The sequence below is a fragment of the Amblyomma mixtum genome, chromosome 6, assembly GCF_055824585.1.
Source record: "Amblyomma mixtum isolate Tamu chromosome 6, ASM5582458v1, whole genome shotgun sequence".
Lineage (NCBI taxonomy): Eukaryota > Metazoa > Arthropoda > Arachnida > Ixodida > Ixodidae > Amblyomma > Amblyomma mixtum.
This window is the reverse complement of record NC_143017.1, coordinates 110,917,792-110,936,723: the sequence shown is the minus strand read 5'-3', so window position 1 is coordinate 110,936,723 and position 18,932 is coordinate 110,917,792. Positions and strand designations below refer to the sequence as shown.

The window sequence follows — 18,932 nt, the reverse complement described above, 5'->3', positions numbered from 1 at the left end:
CACATCGATGTTTTACACGATGAAATACCCGGAGGGGCGGGGCTAACAGAGACGTGATGAATACAGACTCTATGAGCAAGGAAGGCCATTAACTAGAAGGAAGGCCATCAACTAATCACTATCACCTGGGATGGTGATTAGCGTTACTTTATATTGCCGCAACGCATTACTGGCGCCGCCTAGTAGTCGCGCTCAGGAGGCTGGCACGCGCTCTTCTTCGCCCGAGAGCTCGCGCGCTAGTCGGTTCGCCGGCCGGGCCGTTTCCGCTGGCGCTTGGACGTTGTGGCAAAATATAACCCTGCCTACCTGCTTCTGTGACAATATGCGTTTTCCTACGCTCATGCAGACACTGCAGAATAAATAAGGAGTTACAATGCATAGTTCATTTTTGCATTAAATAGTTTATCTCCATGTAGCGCAGGAATTCTGGATATGCAATGCACCCCACGCCGTGCTCTTATCTAAATGTGGGCTTTTACATGAAGCAACTCTTGAAGCAGCTTTTGTCTCAGAACTTGCGTTGTAACAAAGTCAAATACGTTAGCGATAAAAATTCCATTCACTGCAATGCAACCAGGAGACATTGCACTGCTGCATGCGTGAGGTTTACTGTAGATGAACAGCAGCACAGCTGTGGATTCTCGGAGCAGATCGCCCTGGCAACGCAAACGCTGAACCGAACTCTTTGGGAATAGGATTGAAAATAGCATCACTGCACGGAAATTATGCAGCAAAGCGGCGTTTACTAACACGAGGCTCCGATGAACTGCCACTACTTCTCCTGTGACACCAACAGCCTGCACTAACTGCTGAGGCTAGACAAACTTCGAAGCCCATCCAGAGGAAGGGCGCTTCCAGCCGGGCCAAGGCAAAACCAGAACGAATCCGCACACACGCTGAGTTCACCTTCGCAGCAAATGCGTTTTCGCCCGTCACTTGGCGATTTTCTCCACCACATCTCATTGCTCTCGCGTCCTTTTCTTTTCTTCCGTTTGTTGCAGCGTATTCGTCGTCCTAGCGCATTTATGTTTTACTTCTTTTTCCCACAGACGACCTTTTTTTGCTGCCGGAATAAACGGTTTTAGCGCTCGCTCCTAATGGCCCGTCCGCCCTGACTGACAGCTCGGCGAGAAGCGGCCAGGTTTCCAAGTTCTTGACAGCTCCACTCCTCCTCTTTTGCCCCTCTTCGAGTGCTTCTTTTCCCAGGCTACCCTTTCTAACGAAAAAATAAAAATAAAACAGAAAATCCATCAGCAAGGAACTTGCTCGTACCGTGGTCTTCCCTCTGCAACCTAAACGAACCTGTCCCTCTCGTTACGAAGCGCCGTGGAAGAGGGGCCGCACCGATGAGATTATAAGCAGCATCTCGTTAATCGCGATGTTAAAGACCGGAAATGTGCAGATGTAGAGGTGTCTAGAAATCCCGTATTTCCAACTAGTGCTTGTTTTAAGCTTACAACGAGCGTTACGTTAGTGTTTAGTGTGAGCAAAATAAATTCATTTACTGATTAAAGCGGTGGAAGCTAAACGCGCACCCCCCCCCCCCCCTCCTTCCCAATGGTTGCAGTATGAAATAATGCAATCGCTGATGCTCGCAATAAAATCGGTACTCTCCAGCGGCTCTTTCGGTTCAGCATGCAAACGGACGTCAAAATGAGAGTATCTTTTCAGAGCCGCCACTGGCGTTGTTTTTGGCATTTGTGCTTGTCACTCCTTCGGGACGCTGTATATAATCTTCATGGAACTATATCGTTTACAAATTACTCCATCACTCATTTACTTGCTTTTTCTTATAACGACATGGTCAGCGTGAGTCGTCCTGGAGTTGCTAAGTTTTCATACGTTCAAGAAATAGATCACAGCCATGTTTCTAGTAGGCTACAATAGGAACTGGCACAAATCGAATCCCATGCTGCTCAGCCCATCATCTTGTCGCAGGTGTTTTTTGCAGCGAAAGTTGTTAAGGCGATGGTTCCCATTTATGCAGCATCGTTGTCGTCGTAGTAACACCAGGTTTAACGCATGACGTTGATTGACCAGAATAGAGTGACGTCACTCCGGACGCCATGAAGACGCACCACGCTGATTGGTCAGTCTGAAGCGACGTCAATGACCTCATGTCATCGCGCCGCGCTGAGTGGCTAGAACGGAGGACGTGACGCATGACGTCATGACAGCCAGCCGCCCTGATACGCCATAAGCGCAGGCACTAATTGGTCCGAACACAATGCGTTCACTCGTGACGTAGCGAGTTCCCTTTTCTAACGTTCCTTTCTCCTCTCCCTCGCTGTATCTGTGACGCCGGACGCACGCCTTGTAGAGCGTTTACAGAGGGCAGTTCGCTTTGCGCACACCAGGTGACGCCACTAGGACTGCCGCCATCTGAGGCCTCTGAGCTGCGAACCATTGCTCCGCTGCATGTGCCGCACGTCAAGTGCGTTTTAGGTAGGTGGCTGTTTATGACAAGGCATGGAGGAAAGAAGGAAAAGAGGAGAGGCTGCTACGTCACATTTTTTGAAGCCGGAAGCGAGGGCTCCGCCATGACACTTGGCTTCTGTCTCAGCCAATGGCATGCTAGCGCCGCGAAGATCAACGCGAGCAGCGCGAGCAGACGATTTCGCGCCGCGCCTGGCTGTCGGCAGCTGTCACACACGGCGGAAAGTGAGGCTTCTGCTCCGATTGACAACAAAGACGCTGCGATGCCCAGCAGCTGCGTTCCTGGGTGTCGGTCGCGCACGCCAGGACAAGAACCGGGCGTCACTTTCCACTCGTAAGTATACTGCATTTTGTTTTCGTATTTAATCGACTGCGTAATGAGTAAAATGCATGCTCGCAGAACATAACGCGCGACACAGCGTGAACGTGTTATTCGTACCGCCCCGGACTTATTCGTGGCTCTTTGTCCGAGTGCAGTGAATAGTATTGTTTTCAAACAGGTTTCCGAAAGATCCAGAGCGAAGGAGGCAGTGGACTGAGGCCATTAGACGAGGCCAAAGCGACTGGGAAGCAGCAAAATGGACCTTCAAAACATTTTCTGGCCGAGCACTTCGATCGGATGTCGCCGCTCGTAGTTCGTATACGTGCGGATGCCGTCCCCCTTCAGGTGAGGAACCACCTCGATACATTCTCAAGAGATTGGAAAGAAATGCTCTTATTTAGAAGGTGCTTTATTATAGCATTGACTGCATGTATGCTTTCAATATGACGTTTTAGGTGTTCATGAAAGAAATAGAATGAATAGTTTTAGCTAGACGTTATGATCGAGTAGCGCGGCTACAGTATTCCCGCACTGATAAAAAGTAATCATTACTGCTAAACTGCATGCTGCGGTTTGTATATATGGCTCTGATGAAACTCTGCTTACTGTACATGATTATTTATTTATCAGCTTACGCACTCCTTCATTAGAAGAAAATAAAAAGAGATCCTTGTCATCTATAGCATCGAGCACACCACAGTTTCTTTGGGGCATCATTTCCACTTGATATTATTACTTGTAGTGTGCAAATGTTTGCGCCTAGCAGTAATCTGTATGGCGGTGCATTTTTTCTTGTTATCTCGGCCATAGCGCCTGGGAAGTGTCACTCTTTTATAACTGGGAGCACTGTGATTCCTTAAAACCATAGTTCGTTTGCAAAATAAATCAGAAAGAAGTTCCTTAAGGCACAGAGCACCGTACGTATTTGCTCGCGTAATTTGAGCACGTTTTTTCTTTAATTAGGGCTCCAAAAAGCGGGTGCGCAATTTACGCGCAAGCGAGTTATCCGAACACATCCTAAAAAAAAAAAAAAAAGGTTGGCACCCCTCGCTGGCAAAACGAAAAGGTTGACTCGTCCTCCCCACCCACGCTATGTAGTAGTGCACTGCACGGGCTCGGGCCGGCTCGAAAGCCCGGGCCCGACCCGGCCCGCGGGCCGGGCCGGGACATGATCTGTTTTGCCGGGCCTGGGCCGGGCCCGGGCCTGAAGTTGCGGGCCCGGGCCGGGCTCGGGCTTAAACCTGCGGACCCGAGCCGGGCTTCGGTCCGTACAGAAACGGCTGGTGTCCGACTATTCATTCACTATTGCAGAGTGAAGTACACGATTGCGGCATTGGAGCAGCGGCACAGGTGAGCTATGGGTTATAGTACGCGCTGAGAAAACAACTAAGCTTTATTGATTGAATTATTTATTTCCTTGTTTCCGCACCGCGGTGCCTTAGTGGATAAGGTGTTGATTACTGAGCCGGGGAACCAGGATTTGCTCCTAGCCTCGGCGGCCGCATTTCTATTTAGGAGGCAAGCATGACAGCCATGTACTTTGTATTATCATTGCTATTTGAAGAAACCTATGTGGTCGAAATGATCCGGAGCTCTCTGCTTCGCTGTCTCTCACAGCCTGACTCCCCTTGGGCCCTTATGCCCCAAAAACATCGCTTTCATTTTATAGCTATATTTTTCTCGTGTGAGAAAATTCACAAACTAAAGCGCGTTTGGTTTTCTTTTTGATCAGCTGACCGGAACGTCTCGTAAATGAAATAGTCACAAAAGCTCGCGAGAGTTTGTAAATCTCATCTGATAACCACATCTATCCCTCCTTGCTTCTTCAGCCTGGCTGACATGACAAGTGTTTTGCCCTGTAAGTTATCACGTGGTTCGCGCGTTATCTTCTGCTCCACCAACGAGAGTAAAATTTAACCGGTATTAATCGCCCATTGATCGTTCGTCATCCCAAAACATACCTATACACTATTAGAATTGCATTCGGGAAGGACATATTAGTTTAGGACGCTTATAGTCTTCAAAACACACACCGTGAAATACTCAAGCCTTTTAGCTTTTCGTTTCTGCTGAAAAGCGACTAGTTCGGCTAAGAGTTAAACCTGTGAGATCGCGTTCACTAAAAAAATGTCACCCCACTGCTGGCTAGGCAGCCTTAATGTTTATACTTCGCGGGCGGCAAAATATAACTGATTAAAATCATAGGGGAATGCAAAGTAGTCTATTACGCGCGTATGCAGCCCTTTTCATTTGGTTCTCGGAACTTCCGAGTTTACCTTTGCGCACGTACACGAGATCAGTGTCCAGAAGAGGGCCTGGCGAGCACTACTCTTAATCACTTCCTTCTGGGTCAAAAAGAACCAAGTTTCTGCAAGCCAAACTCAGAACCTTTGTCGGCCAGTTTCTTAACGGTCTAGTAGCAGTCTACTTGCTCAGAGTGAGCAGTATACCTCAAGCGGTACTGTGAAGCGGGCCGGGCCCGGGCTGGGCTTCACTCCGGGATTCACGGGCCGGGCCGGGCTCACTAGAGCGATAATTTAGCGGGCCTGGGCCGGGCCCGGGCTTGAAGCCGCGGGCCTGGGCCGGGCTCAGGCTTCAGGTCGCGGGCCCGGGCCGGGCTCGGGCCTCAAATTCAGGCCCGTGCAGTGCTCTACTATGCAGTGCAGTGCTCTACTACCGCGGGGTGGCATGACGGCACGTGCTTAGCTCAAAGCAATAAACGCGCAAAGATTCAATCGCGAAGTAAGCAGTGGGAGGAGATAACGGGCAATAAAACGGGGCCCTTGCGTGTGGCCCGGCTGACTAGCGGCAAACCGTATAGCAAACGCGGTACGGTAGAGTTTTGGATTTGGGCGCGCGCGCAACTGTTCGTCCGGGATAGCGACCGCCAGCGTGAGCAAGCCGGGTAAAGGGCGCAAAGTTCGCACCCGCGTATACATGCTAGTGGTGTGGCTCAGCATAGTGCGCAAAATGTGCGAGTATTTTTTTTTTTAATCCGGTTAAATGTTTGAACTTTTTGGGGAGCACAATCTAAGTGCGGGCGCAAATTACACGAGTAAATACGGTAAATGTCTGACTTTGTCAAGATAAAATTTTATTCAAACGGCCGCTCACAATTTAGAGCACATTACAACCTGCCATACTGAGTATTGAAAAGAATAGCTTTGTAATGTGAATGCGTCATGTACGGTCGCCGTCAAAAGTAAATGGAAGGCGACTTTGTCAAAAAAAAATTAATTTCTTTAAATCTAAAGCATAATGGTCCATGTTTGTTGGTGCTCAGTGCAATTCGCACAATCCCAATTAGTCTGCACATATGTATTCAAGGATGCATGAATTGAGCGGGCAATGATTAAATTTTTTGTGTTAATGTTGCCTTCCATTTACTTTTGACGGCACCTGTACACCACCGACTTAGGCTCATGCTTGATGGTAGCCACTGTCAGTTTTTTCAGGAGTAATTAGGGGTTTGATTTAGCTTGATTGCTACTGAATCAACCAGAAATTACCTGTTTCCTAAAATCAGATTTTTGTCTTTTGTGGTAAATGACCAATACGCACATTTTCAAAAATAAGTCAGTTAAGTAGCATCAGCAGTACATGTCCAGAGTGCAAATGCTAGTTCTTGTTCATGAATCTACATGCTGTAGCTTCACACATGGCCATGTACTATTGGTCACTGATGTTCAAGAATAGGGGTTGCAGTTAGCAGTCTCCCAGAGCTTTCTTTAGCATGCCTGCACTACTGTCCTTTAGGGTACAGGGTGACTGAAGTATCGTATTTTGTAAAAATGTGGAGTGCATGGTTTTCATACTATAGAAGCCGGAATAATCAGGAGAGTAATTAGTGTACCATACTTACAATTTTAGTTCTAGATATTCAACACAACTGAAGGAGATTTTGGCCTTTCAAACTAGTAGTGTCAAAAGGGGGTGATAATCCCACTGCACGCAGCAACAGAGTAAGCACTAGCATATAAGTTCTAGCATATAAGGGAATTCTTTACCACGCAACACTTTTAAGAGCAAAGATTTTGTGAAAGGACTAGAAAGCCATATTTTGCATACTTAACATATCCTGTTTTCCTTCCAGAAGAGTTATTTGTCATGCGTTTCACATTCTTATCATACATGAGACGTGTTGTTGCCATTTATTACCCAATATTAGTTTTATCATATAGTTTTTCTTTTAAGAAATGTGTTGTTTCCCATGTGTTCTTCCTCGCATTCTATATGTTCTTCTTGTTGTATTCTGCATTTGTATGCCCATCCTGCTTGGGCCAAAACTGCCTGCAGTATATGTAAATAAATAAAATATATAAGTTTTGCAACCTGCAACAAATTCATGTTCTTAAATGATGAAAACACTTTTCTACGTGCACTTGGTACATATGCATACAGAGCAAAACCTTATCATTCTACCAGCCACAATTTGTACACTATATTAATCATTCTTTAGCTGTCATCATGCCTTAGTTGTGCACAGCTCAAATGCCCGTCTTATGTGCCGACTATGTTGGTTGGCTCGTGGTTTTGACAAATATAGAACAGCATGTGCACACAAGTACGACATACCACACAACAAACAGAACAGAAAATTGGACAGAAAACTATGCTATTTCTATACTGTTCCAGGCTAGGCAGATAAGAGTGGAATACAACAATGCAACAATAGAAATAGTGTCAGCAGGGTACTCTCTTTCTTTACATATATTACAGAAAGGAATACATGAAGCAGAAGGGAGGGAAATTATTCATTTCTTCCACCAGCTGTGACAACTGTTACCAATTTCTCAAGTCACTTAATTCCACACAGTGCTCCAATTACTTTGCATTTACATTGCTTAAATTTTATCAACTTTGTGATACAGAAACAACTACCGAGAAATGAAAGATTTCACACAATTTGGCAAGATCGGTCCACAAATAATTTTCTGTCTCAAAGCCCTCATGTACTGCCTTCCTATATGTTTTTACTCTCTCTGTTCGAATAGTTCATGGTTACAAAGTGATCTAATTCAGTTGTGCATTTCTTCTTCTTTCTAGTCTTTTTGTTGAATCCTTTTTATGTGTGTTCTCATTCCATACACGAGTGTTATCACTTTTGTTAAAAGATTTTGCTGGCTTCAGGTAGCAAGCTATGTTTTGTAATAAGTGTCATGCTGTATCAAGCCTTTTCAAGGCTCATATTTTGATTTTCCAATAAACTACAAATTTTGGACTTCACTAATGCGTTTAATCAACTGAATGCAAGAAAGTGCAACTCGGCGAAGTGGTCGCAGGTCGACTCGGCATCTCGGTAAACGGTAAGTTGCGAGGTACACTCAATCTTACAATGGCATGGCCTTACACTTCACCACCCTTAAGAGCAAATGTTTTAAACCTAACACTCCGCCTCCTAAACCCGGCTTTGTGTCCTTACGCTCGCACAACAGCACTCGATCGAGACAGCAGCGCGGGTCGGTCGATCCAGTGGGTCCATATCGGAGAAAATTTGCACGCAGTTGACATATCGCTCGCACAGCGTACCGTAAACATATGGTACGCTTCAGACTGCTTCGCGTATCGCTTTGCTGACGGATACCATCGGATGCGGAGCGGCTTTCTTGGCACTGCACGCTTCGGTGAGCACACCGCGGCCCACGCATATCGGTCGCCAACAATTCCGTCATGCATAGGGGAATGTAGACGCAACGGGTATACTTGGACACAGTCTGGACGAGTTTGTATTTATTCGTGGTTAAAACAGCGCGGGAAACATACACAAAAATGAAGGAACACGTATACGTACACCAAACAAGCGCCGACTCGCAAATGGCTTTTTCTTCCCGCGCTGCTGTAACCATAAACCAGCGTGTCACCGTCGTCTATCGCTTTATGAGCCGTCGGCACTGTCAATTTCTCCTTGGAACAAGACTAGCAGCGTTGAGGGACACAACCGCACAAAGCCGAAAGAGAATAGCGAAGCTGCAGCGCCAAGCCTTTTCAGAGAAAGCTGTCGCGGGCTTCCAAAACAACCGCTTTCGTCGAGACGGCATCCTGAATGAACTAAGCACACAGCAGTGAAGACCAGCACCGACTGCAGGCCTCTGGAACTTTGTGCCTCCCGCGGACCACAACGATTGAATAAAAATGCGGATTTCGAACTCTACTCGACCGGCTCTGCCGACAGGGGTGATGCGTGAAGCAGACGACGCCGCTGTGCCCAACGCTGCTAATGGCTGCGCCGTCGGCCAAGGAATCCCAGTAAGCCTTGCAAAACCACGTGACTTCCTCCACGTTTTTTGTCAAGCGGCTCGGATAGCGAGGGCCTCTCCTATGGTTTCCTTCCTCCATGTGACAAGGTGTCTGGTGATATCGTGTGTTGTGGCCATCGCCCATATGACCATCGGATTATGTGTAACGTCTTGTGTGCATATGGCCATAGGAAGCGATTCTCAAGCCTAGGCTGAGGCATTGCATAAATGTGGACGTGGCAATGCCTTCGCGGCAGGCCTTGATTTCAACGCATTCGGATTAGTCCGCTTATGGCTGTCGTGACAGGGCGTCTGGAAGTTCACAACTACACTTTCGTAATCATTGCTTCGGCTAGACGGGCCCCAACCTGGTCTCCAGCCCGCATCGGAGCCCCGCCTCCCGATAAAAAGCTTGGATGCCGCTGGCGCAGTAGGCCGAAAGATGGCGCCAGCACCGCGATGTGTGCAAACGCTTGATTGGACTGTGGATGGCGCAGCAGCAGTGGACGGGAAAGTTGAATTTTCCGCTCGTCCGCGTCACCTGGCTCTCGCAAAGAGCAAGGGTGAACGGGTCAGGCAAGGCGCACGCTTTGCGGGTAGACAGAGAGCGACACAGGGGTGGAGGGACGCGTGTGTGGAGGGGGTAGGAATGAAGGTGTGGCGCGCGTCGTGTTATTAATGGGCGCCACGGGAGCGTGAAGAATGTGCCCAAAGCGTTGCGCTTGGAAGGACACGTAGGTCTCAGTGCACTTCGCGCTGATCCCTGCCGGTCGAAAGGTTGCTAAAGAAGAAATGAGAAAGATATGAAGTGAAGACAGGCACTCGCTTTTTGGCGGGTCATCGCGCGCTCCGCCTGTGTAGGCATCGCACTGTGAGCAGCATTCCCTGCTGCTGACGATGGCGAGGAGAGTTGAGTCACTCCTACGCACGAAGTCTCTCTCCAGCAACATGTCCTTCCGCCTATAGGCGTCACCGTTCACTGAACAGATATGCCTTGAGGAGGCACTGTTATGCGTGCCTCTGCAGCAGCGTTCATGACTTCTGCTTGGTGTGTGGCTTATTTTTAATTCACGATTTGTGCTTTCAGAAGGCGAGGCTGGGTAACAAGAAGGTACCTTGGCCGTGAAACGTCGTCGCTGATATCGTCTCGGCTTGTGAAAGGGCTTAGTCGAATGGTCCAATGTTTATCTGCCACTTTGCTTGAACGAATATCGTAGTATTGGTGCTGTCTTCCTGTCTTTGCAGGAATGAGAGTATCACTGCCTCAAATTCCGAAGGTCGCAGCAAAAATGGTTGCAACCTCTTGCGTAGTAAGCGTGGCATAACCAGAATGCAGAAGAAACCCCTAACGCCATTTTATGAAACAAGGAGCGGAGTTACAATAGAAAAATGCAAAGAAAACAGATATTTTCCACCGCATGAACGTTCCAAAGCGGAGAATTGATGAGACATTTTTCCTAAACGTTTTCTGTGCAAACATCGCTTCCTCCCCCCCACCCCCCGGGTTTCTTTTTTTTTTACTGCGTTAGCAGTCCAGTCCTCGTTCGGGGTGGTGATAGTGAAAGTTTTATTCGTATTCGTAATTACAGTGGAGCAGCCCGGGCCCAGCTAAGTTTGGGAAAAGTTCGTTGTCTGTGCACAACCCCCCCCCCCCCCCCTCCCCGCCCAGCACCCCAGTGGATCGGAGCGGATCGGGGCACATTCGTAGTAACCTCCGGGAGAGAAAATGCCTCTTTCGGAGCACCTCCGGAGGGTGGGTGGAAACGCATCTCGCAACGACAGCCCTCACCAACCACCCGCCCTCCCAGAGCCTCCATCCACCAGAAGCTGCGGGGACGTGGCCCCACCAGGCGCTACGGCGCCTTCACCTCCCCCCCCGCCCCTTGCTTCCTACAGGATGTGCTTCAAGAAATAACAAAAAAAAAATATACAGCATATCACACCACACGCTACTCGCTGCTTTGAGCTCTTACCTGATAGCGCATGAGTTAAAAACAAATAATCTATCAGAAATATGCCCCCCCCCCCCCCCCCCTGCTTGCAGAACGAACAGTTTTCTCCTAATGTATGGTTCTTTCAAACACAAAGTTCTGCCGGGTGAATTCGCTGATAATCACTTCTGGTGATAGTGGTAACAAGTTTTTGTTAAGTTCACTTTTTAAAGCAGTGTCTTGGTTTCTTGCCGCTGGTCACGGCCTTACTTTCCACTCGCTGGGCGGGGTGAATTATTCCAGCTGATTTACAGACACGAATGCGGCACTAAAGGGTCCGCGAAAGATTCCGCCTGATTTCATACGATGTTGGCGCAGACCGCGACGATATAAGGGTGATATCTAGAAAGTTTCGAGTCATGTTGAACTAGGGCACGTCCAAGAACCTCTGTCCTTTTTTGGCAGCCGTCCGAGAGTCGCTGACCTGGCATAAGCCGGAATTCAGATCTCGACGACTACCACTTAGTGTGCGCGTCACTGCCGCCTCTACTGAGTTTCCCTCTTTTATGAGCACAAGTTCAGCAAAACAACTGGTTGTTCCAGCTCTACGGCAGCCTGCCCGGCTCTCTTCTGAGCTTGCTTCTCTGCCTGTCATCGCCCCCACAGCAGAATAAGAACAATGAAGAACGGCATTCAAGAAACTGCGCAGCGAGGTTACAATAAGTGGCTGTAAATGAGCCGATGCGAAACGTTTCTTCTTGAACAGCCTATGCACATAAGCAACTGTGCCGGCTGTGTTGTGCGTGTTTTGTCAGATTTTTTCAAAGTGCGACATTGGATATTTTCGGAGGTTCACTTCGGACGGCGACAAGCTTTGATCGGCACCTAGTCATCGCAGTCTTCCGAATCCAGCTACATAGCCCAATCGACGTTCTAAAGAAGAAGAGTACCGGTATCTCAAATTACTGCATAGAAGTGTAGTACTGTGTCCAGCTGTGGTTAACTTTTTCGTCATCATGAGGATGTTTTATGCGTTTTCTGATATTCGAGGACTACAAAATAGGCATACACTTACATACTGTCGTCTCAACCAATACAATATCTCCTCAAATTTAATGACCACCGGTACCAGCATTTATAAATGTTCACATCTATGCCAACAAAGGTCTTCGAGTCATCCCAACAATTTGCAAAATAAGAGCGAGTGAACAAGTCTCAGTGCGACCGGGTTTTCAATAAAACGAAGAGGGCACGTTTCGCAAAAAACTCTGTAACGAAAATGCTTTGCGATCTTTGAGATTTCACTGTCTCCTGCTCTGGTGCAACATCAGCAGCACAACGAGCAAAATGCCCGAATGTAGAAGCATTCCTCCGGGGAAACCATTAAAAGCGAGCGTCGAAGCAAACGAGAGGACAACACTGCGCACAGAATCGGCCCGCCGGGGGAAGGGAGAGGCGCCTCGGGGGAGACATTAGACGCCAAGCAAAAAGCGGGCGCAAACAACGGCGCAAGGATCGGGACAGAGGCTGGAAGGGAGAAACGCCAGAAAGCAAACAGCGCCCAGCCCAGCCGTGCCGTGTTAACGACGAGGATCATAATCGCCCGCTCTCTCTCGCACGCGCGAGGATGTCCCTTGGCTTCTCCGCTTTATTCGCAGCTTCGGGAAAATAAAAAAGACAGCGACCAGCACAAGCAATAAAAACGCTAGAAAGAAAGGGTGGGGCGAAGTTAAATGCCAGCCCGACGTTGGCACATATACAAGTTAAGCGACTGAAAGGAAGAAAACCATGAAGCGCAGGGAAATAAAAAGAGTAGATTGAGAAGTGGGAGGGCGGGGTGAACTAATGTAGGAGCAGAGCACGCACATAAGCGGACACAATAACTGCCACTGTCCGCGAAAATGACGGCCCGCAAGAAACGAACTCCGACTCGCTTCTTGGCTCGCAATGCTCGCGCTCGCCATCTCAGCGACGACCTGCGAAGCGAAGCTGACGATTTCATCACTCGCTCTCACCCTTCCGCATTTGGGATGCAGCAATCTTTTTTTTTTTTTCTCGCATTTCCGTGTAAACGCGGGGAGTAATGTCAACGGGATGCCGCCGACCGCTTCCCGACCGCGAGGCCTCTGCGTGCCATTGGCTAGCTGCCCGAAGAAGATGACGGCCGCTCGTTGTGCGAGACAGCGTGCACTTCCGCCTACCTCTGTCTTCTCCAACCGGAGGCGGTGGTGAGAGGCAGCCTGCGTGAGCTTACCTGGAACGAGAAGAAATTCGGAGGGAACGCCGTTAGCACGACTAATGAGGCTACCCTCGTCTAAGAAAGCTTTAAACAGTAATTGCAAAAAAAAGACACCACATTGCAGAAGAAAACAAACAATTCTGCTGGGGGACGATTATTACGCTCACTTTTAAATGTTCAGATTATTTTCATAAAGACTTTAGTCTCCCAGTCATTTCCTTCAAGCACATTGCGAGCCGTCGGTCGGCGGCTTTAAAATAAAGCATCAATTACGGTTAATGGCTGGCTTCCCGAAGTTGTGGTGTCCGCGGTCTTTCGTCCAAACGGAATGGTAATATGCACGGTGGAAAGCAAGAGGCAGGCGAGGCGATGGGGGGGGGGCATCGCTTATTGATGCAGCACCTGTGAGCGCCGCACCAACGAGCGCTAGCGGGAAGCTGAGCTAATGTGCCACACAAAGCACATCGTCTGATACTGAGCGCACCATTCTTATTTCCTGTGCGCAGCTAAATAAGTCACATATTACTGTTTTCTCATTGCCATCGCATATCGATAAATTCTCAACTGACAGATCTTTTCTCACCGCAAGATAGGCGTGAACAAAAATTAATAACGGCTAAATTTTTTACTCAGAAGAAAATATCTCCTTAAGATATGGTAGTGCCTTTCGAACAAGCAGTTCTTGTCTGATTGCTTTAAGTACACGAGTGACCAGGCTTGTCTAGAGCTCTCGAGCTGTGGTAGACTGAGCAAAAAGAGCCAACTTTTAATACATGTCGCGGTTTTCTCAGGTAACCCTTTATCTCAAGCGCAGCTGCACAGCTACACGGATGATAAAAGCAGCGTCCGCAACACATCAGTTGGGATAAAATTTTTCGTTATTTCTCCCGCAGAACATCACTCCAGTGCTCTAGACAAGCGTGCTCACCTCTGTACTGCTGTCTGTTGGTCAGAAATCGCCTGAGCTCGCTAAGCTCTGTCCACAGGGAATCTCAGTTGTTGAGCGTATTATATCGGTTGTTTCATTGAAACACCTCATTAATTTTCAAAAGTAGGTTTTGTGACGTTTTCGTACATGATTCTACCACCTTTGGCGGACGTCAGATAACAGGAGAACAAAGTTAACTGTAACCAGGTGAACTAAATTATACTAGACTAATTTAAGCTACTGCACTTATGTAACTTGTTGCAGTTGGAGATTTATAAATGGACCTTAGAAATTTCCACGCCAACTAGGTTTTATACGTTTGAAAATGCAATTACACGAGGCGCTGTGGCTTAACAAATCTTGCCCTTTTCGCACGCGATTCGAAAACGACGGGGCTCTAGATTAAGCACAGCAACGTCCGCGAACACACATCGCTCTGCGGCGCATTCCGCGGCCCACTTGCCACCTGAACTTTGCTCTGCCCTGCCTAAAGCAGTAGGCAGAAACCTCCCAGAGCCGCAATCAAGGTGCATGTAGTGGCCCGTGCGGCATTCCTTGACACTTCCGCTGAACCTTTCTTCCATGCCCACACCGGTACAGCCAACTTTTAGAACACATTTCTAATCTCAGAAGCGGAAAATGGCGCCACTGTTTAGAATTCTTCTGAAATAAAATTTATTGCTACACACTAATCCATCCGCTACGCCAGGGTTACATCGGTGAAGAACATTTTTCAAGCATTCGGACATCTCCTTCCGCAGTAAGTGCTTTTGACTTCGTCTTATTCATAAAAGTTATTTATTTAACCTCGCTTTAACATAGACTTTGTGATCACCACTTACACGTATTTTATGTTTCGATTACACGTTTAAAGTCATCACTCCGCTTTCCAGGCCGCCGCGGTGGCTCAGTGGTTATGGTGCTCGCCTGCTGACCCGAAAGACGCGGGTTCGATCCCGGCCGCGGCGGTCGAATTTCTTTGGAGGAGAAATTCTAGAGGCCCGTGTACTGTGCGATGTCAGTGCACGTTAAAGAACCCCAGGTGGTCGAAATTTCCGGAGCCCTCCACTACGGCGTCTCTCATAGCCTTAGTCGCTTTGGGACGTTAAACCCCATAAACCATAAACCAAACCGCTTTCCAGAAATAATGCGTCTAATAATTTTCTTATTAAAAGCACTAACCCTGAATGGAACAACCTTACTAATTCTACGACTGCCATTTCAGATTACACGACCTAAGACTGCTGTATTTTTCACCGTTTTTGTAGACACTTTCCTATTATTCTGCCCAATCTTGTGTTTCCTTCTAACGCCTCTTTACATTTAATTTCTTCAGCCTACAAAATATGTGAAACTAAAAAGAGTATTATTCTGTACATTCTCGAAACTCAGCCCCCCCCCAATGTAACTGCATCAAAAGAGAAACCAACTGATGCATATACAGTCACCAGCTTATCATGAAATGCCATAAGGTCGTCTGCTTAGGGCTCAGCACTGGCCGGAGGATAATCCCGTTCAGCTGGAGGGTGGGATAAGCTGAAGCTTGCACTGAGCGTTATCAGCCTTCCCCATGTTTGGTGGCCGCCTAGTAGAGCAACACAGATGAATGCACAGAGGAGGACGAGAAGAAGGAAAGGCCGGTTAGCCTCCATGGCTAACCGGGTGGCGAAACCGGTTCTCTACCCTGCCTTGGGAGAAAGGGACGACGGGATATAAAGTTCAAGAGAAAAGGTAGTTACCAGAAAATTAAGTTCATTAGCAAAAAACTACAAAGAATGTTTACTACATTCGAATCGGAGCGAAAGCACGGATTTGTGCTATGTACAAGACGACGTCACGTCAGCAGGCAGTGCCACAGGGAACAGGCATACTACCTGCCGCGGATGGCGCTAAGAACAGCCAGCTGCGACCTGCCACGGGTAGCAGGTGGAAAAATGAATAGAGGGAAATCCCCCTCTTCACTTATAGAGGACAGGAAGGTGGCTGCCGCGGCAACGAACCCTTCACCTGCCATGGCTGCTACACGAAAGAGTTATGGCAGCTCACAACGAGGTTCTTATGCCATCGTCACAACTAATGGTAATTAGGTGTCCAAGTTTCTTCGTTCCCTTGCCTCGTGCAATTCTACTGAGTGGAGGCCTTGTGGAAGGTGGATGTAGTTGAGCTGGTGGGGCTTCTGGTTCGAGTGCGGTGGTCGGTGGTAGTTACCAGGGGCGGGGGCTTCACTCTCCCAGGCTACAAACAGGCGCCTGGTTTTCGCGTTGGCACACTGGTGCTGCATGCGCAGTAAAAGCTCATCTACGGGAGAGATGCTGTCCTGACAGCAAATTTGCTTGCTTCTGTCAAACGCTTTGCAATGACCTGGACGGTATTAATAATACCGGCGTGCGCTCGTGAACTGTTGTATGTGTTTCTTTCTGTGTCCTGTCTAAGTTGTTGCGCAATTCACTTATATACTATGCAGAACCAACTAGCCCGACAACACGCTCTTCTAATAATACCTTCTTGACTAATCTTGACTAAGTCGGAGGAAAGAAGTGTTTTAGCCTGGTTGGAAAAATCAGATTTTCAAACGTGCTCCACCGTTGCGTTCTTATACCGAACGTTTCACATATGGTGTCCTGAAATTTTTAAAATACACTTTTTTTTAATTGCAAGAATGCTTTTTTCGCCGTAGCATTGTCAGCGATGTAGAGCATAAGAACGCAGCTAAGAAGTGCGAATTAGAAGTCCGGTTAACTGATACTGCTTAGTTAAATTTTGAACTATTACGCTTCGTACCCTTGTTTACTGAGAGGCGTGTAGCCTATCGCACCTGATATCCATATAATTTTTAGAATTTCTAAAATGTCATAACCCTCCCAGCTCTTCAGGGGGCCTTGCTCGGGAGCTTTCAGCGCTGCATTCTGTCCCTTCCTTGTTTGGTTTAGAGCCGTTGCGCTGTTTTGAAAGAGCAGTTAACCCCGTCGCTGTCGCTCAATTAATTTTGACAATTTCGACGAGGTCCATGCACTGGAGAGGTTGCTTTGCCAGCAAGCTTCTAGAAAGCGCATGTACTTCGGCACGATGTGGGTAAAATTTGTTGAGCCATGGCACTGAGGGTAACTGCGTTTTCGAAATTCTAAAAACTGATATGAGTATTACTTACGGTGAGCTACACGCCTGTGAATAAATAAGGGCACTAACTCTAATATTTAGCGAACTCTATCAGTATTAGCTCACCGCACTACTAGTTAGTACGTCTTAGGTGAAATATGACGCGCTGCCCCGCTGACAGTGCTCTGCCAAAAAAAAACGCTCTTCTAAATTAAAAAGCCTATTTTTAAAACTTGCAAAACATATTAGGTGCAACACCGGTGTAGCTGTCTAAACAGTTTAAAGACGCATGTTAATAAGAAATAATTGCAGCGCCAAAACAACAGTTATTACCGAGGGCATAAATTCGATTAAGACATTTTTTTCACTCCTACAGGAATTAGGCATGTCAATGCCCTGACACGAACTTTCCGAGTTTCAGCTCCTGGGCCCAAGGACGCGGGATTGGATCCCGCCCGCCGCGGCCGCATTTCGATGCGCTGCGCATGGCAAACGTCCCCCGAGAGGAAGAAAAATAAACGCTTTTCGAAAATCTGTAGGCGACCAGTTGACTCATTCTCGCTCTCCTTCAGCTCTACGCACTTTTCTTGCTTATTCCGTCGTGTATCTCAATTGCTTTAAAAGGCAGATTATTAATCTTATATCATTTATTTCTTTGCGCGAAGTAAATAACACTCGTGTTTCCCGTAGGGGCTCCTAGTACAAATGTTTGTGCTTAGTTCTGGAACGGGTAGCAGTTTGTTTTTTGTTGAACCTTGCTTCGTGCAAGGTGTGACCACGTGTTCATGTTGCATATATCCCCACCTTCGATTTGCAAGCACCCAGTAAGAGGAAAAGGCGGACACCCTACGCATTCTCGCCGGCCAGCAAGAACAAGGAGCGCATGCTTTCGAGAGGGGCGCCTTGTTCCGCCGTGGATCGCCAGAACAAGTGCTCTGCAGCGGGAGATTGTCCGCCCCGATAATGGGCGTCCGTGAGAGAGCGCCGACAGCCACGGAGGGGTAGATTAGGAAGAGCGTTTCTCTTCCCGAGTCGGCCTATGTGCGAGGCGTGCGCTGCAAAGCCGGGCCAGGCTGCGTTGCGAGTGAGGCATGGCGATGAGGGGAGGGCCGACGGGAGTTCTTTGTCAGCGTCTTTTGCTGCCGATGCTAACGCCATCGCCAGCGGGCTTAAAGCGAGCACTTGACGGCGTGACGCGGCCGGCTGGCAGCGGGTAGGCCGCTAAGCCTCCCGGTTTCGGGGGTATTTGCCCTGTCAGCAGCCTCTGCGGCGATTACCCGAGTCATGTCTCGAAGCAGCAGTAGCAGCCGCGGGAGTTTGCGCCAGTCTGGGGCAGGTGGCGCGCACTGGCGCTCTCGTGTCTCATCCCGTTGTGTTGCACAACGAATTGCGTTTATTAACAGGATATCATGCGCTTAGTGCATGCTGCGCAGGCAACACAACTCTCTCAACAGTACCAATACTGCCACAGCATTGCTGCGGGGAAAAAAAGCTTTACTAACCACGAATGTGTGCTTACAAATTAAGAAGTTTGATCCAAGCGACATTAAAGAAATTAATTTTACTCGTACTACGTGCGACGCCCTTTGTTTGCGGACTCGTGACCTATTATATTATCTGGCTGAAATGGAAAAAAAATAATCTAAGAGTGTTGTAGCCTTCGGAGCAAGGTACTGTGGCAGTGATCAATAACGTGTGTCGAGCTCAGATATGTGAAAAAGAACACGTTTGAACATTGTGAAAT

At 48.0% G+C, this 18,932-nt stretch overlaps 1 protein-coding gene across 1 annotated transcript in view; it reads right to left on the bottom strand.

The window, feature by feature from the left end:
* Positions 1-18,932, bottom strand: part of LOC149340037 (uncharacterized) — a 224,395-nt gene that overhangs the window by 82,735 nt on the left and 122,728 nt on the right. The window lies entirely within an intron of this gene.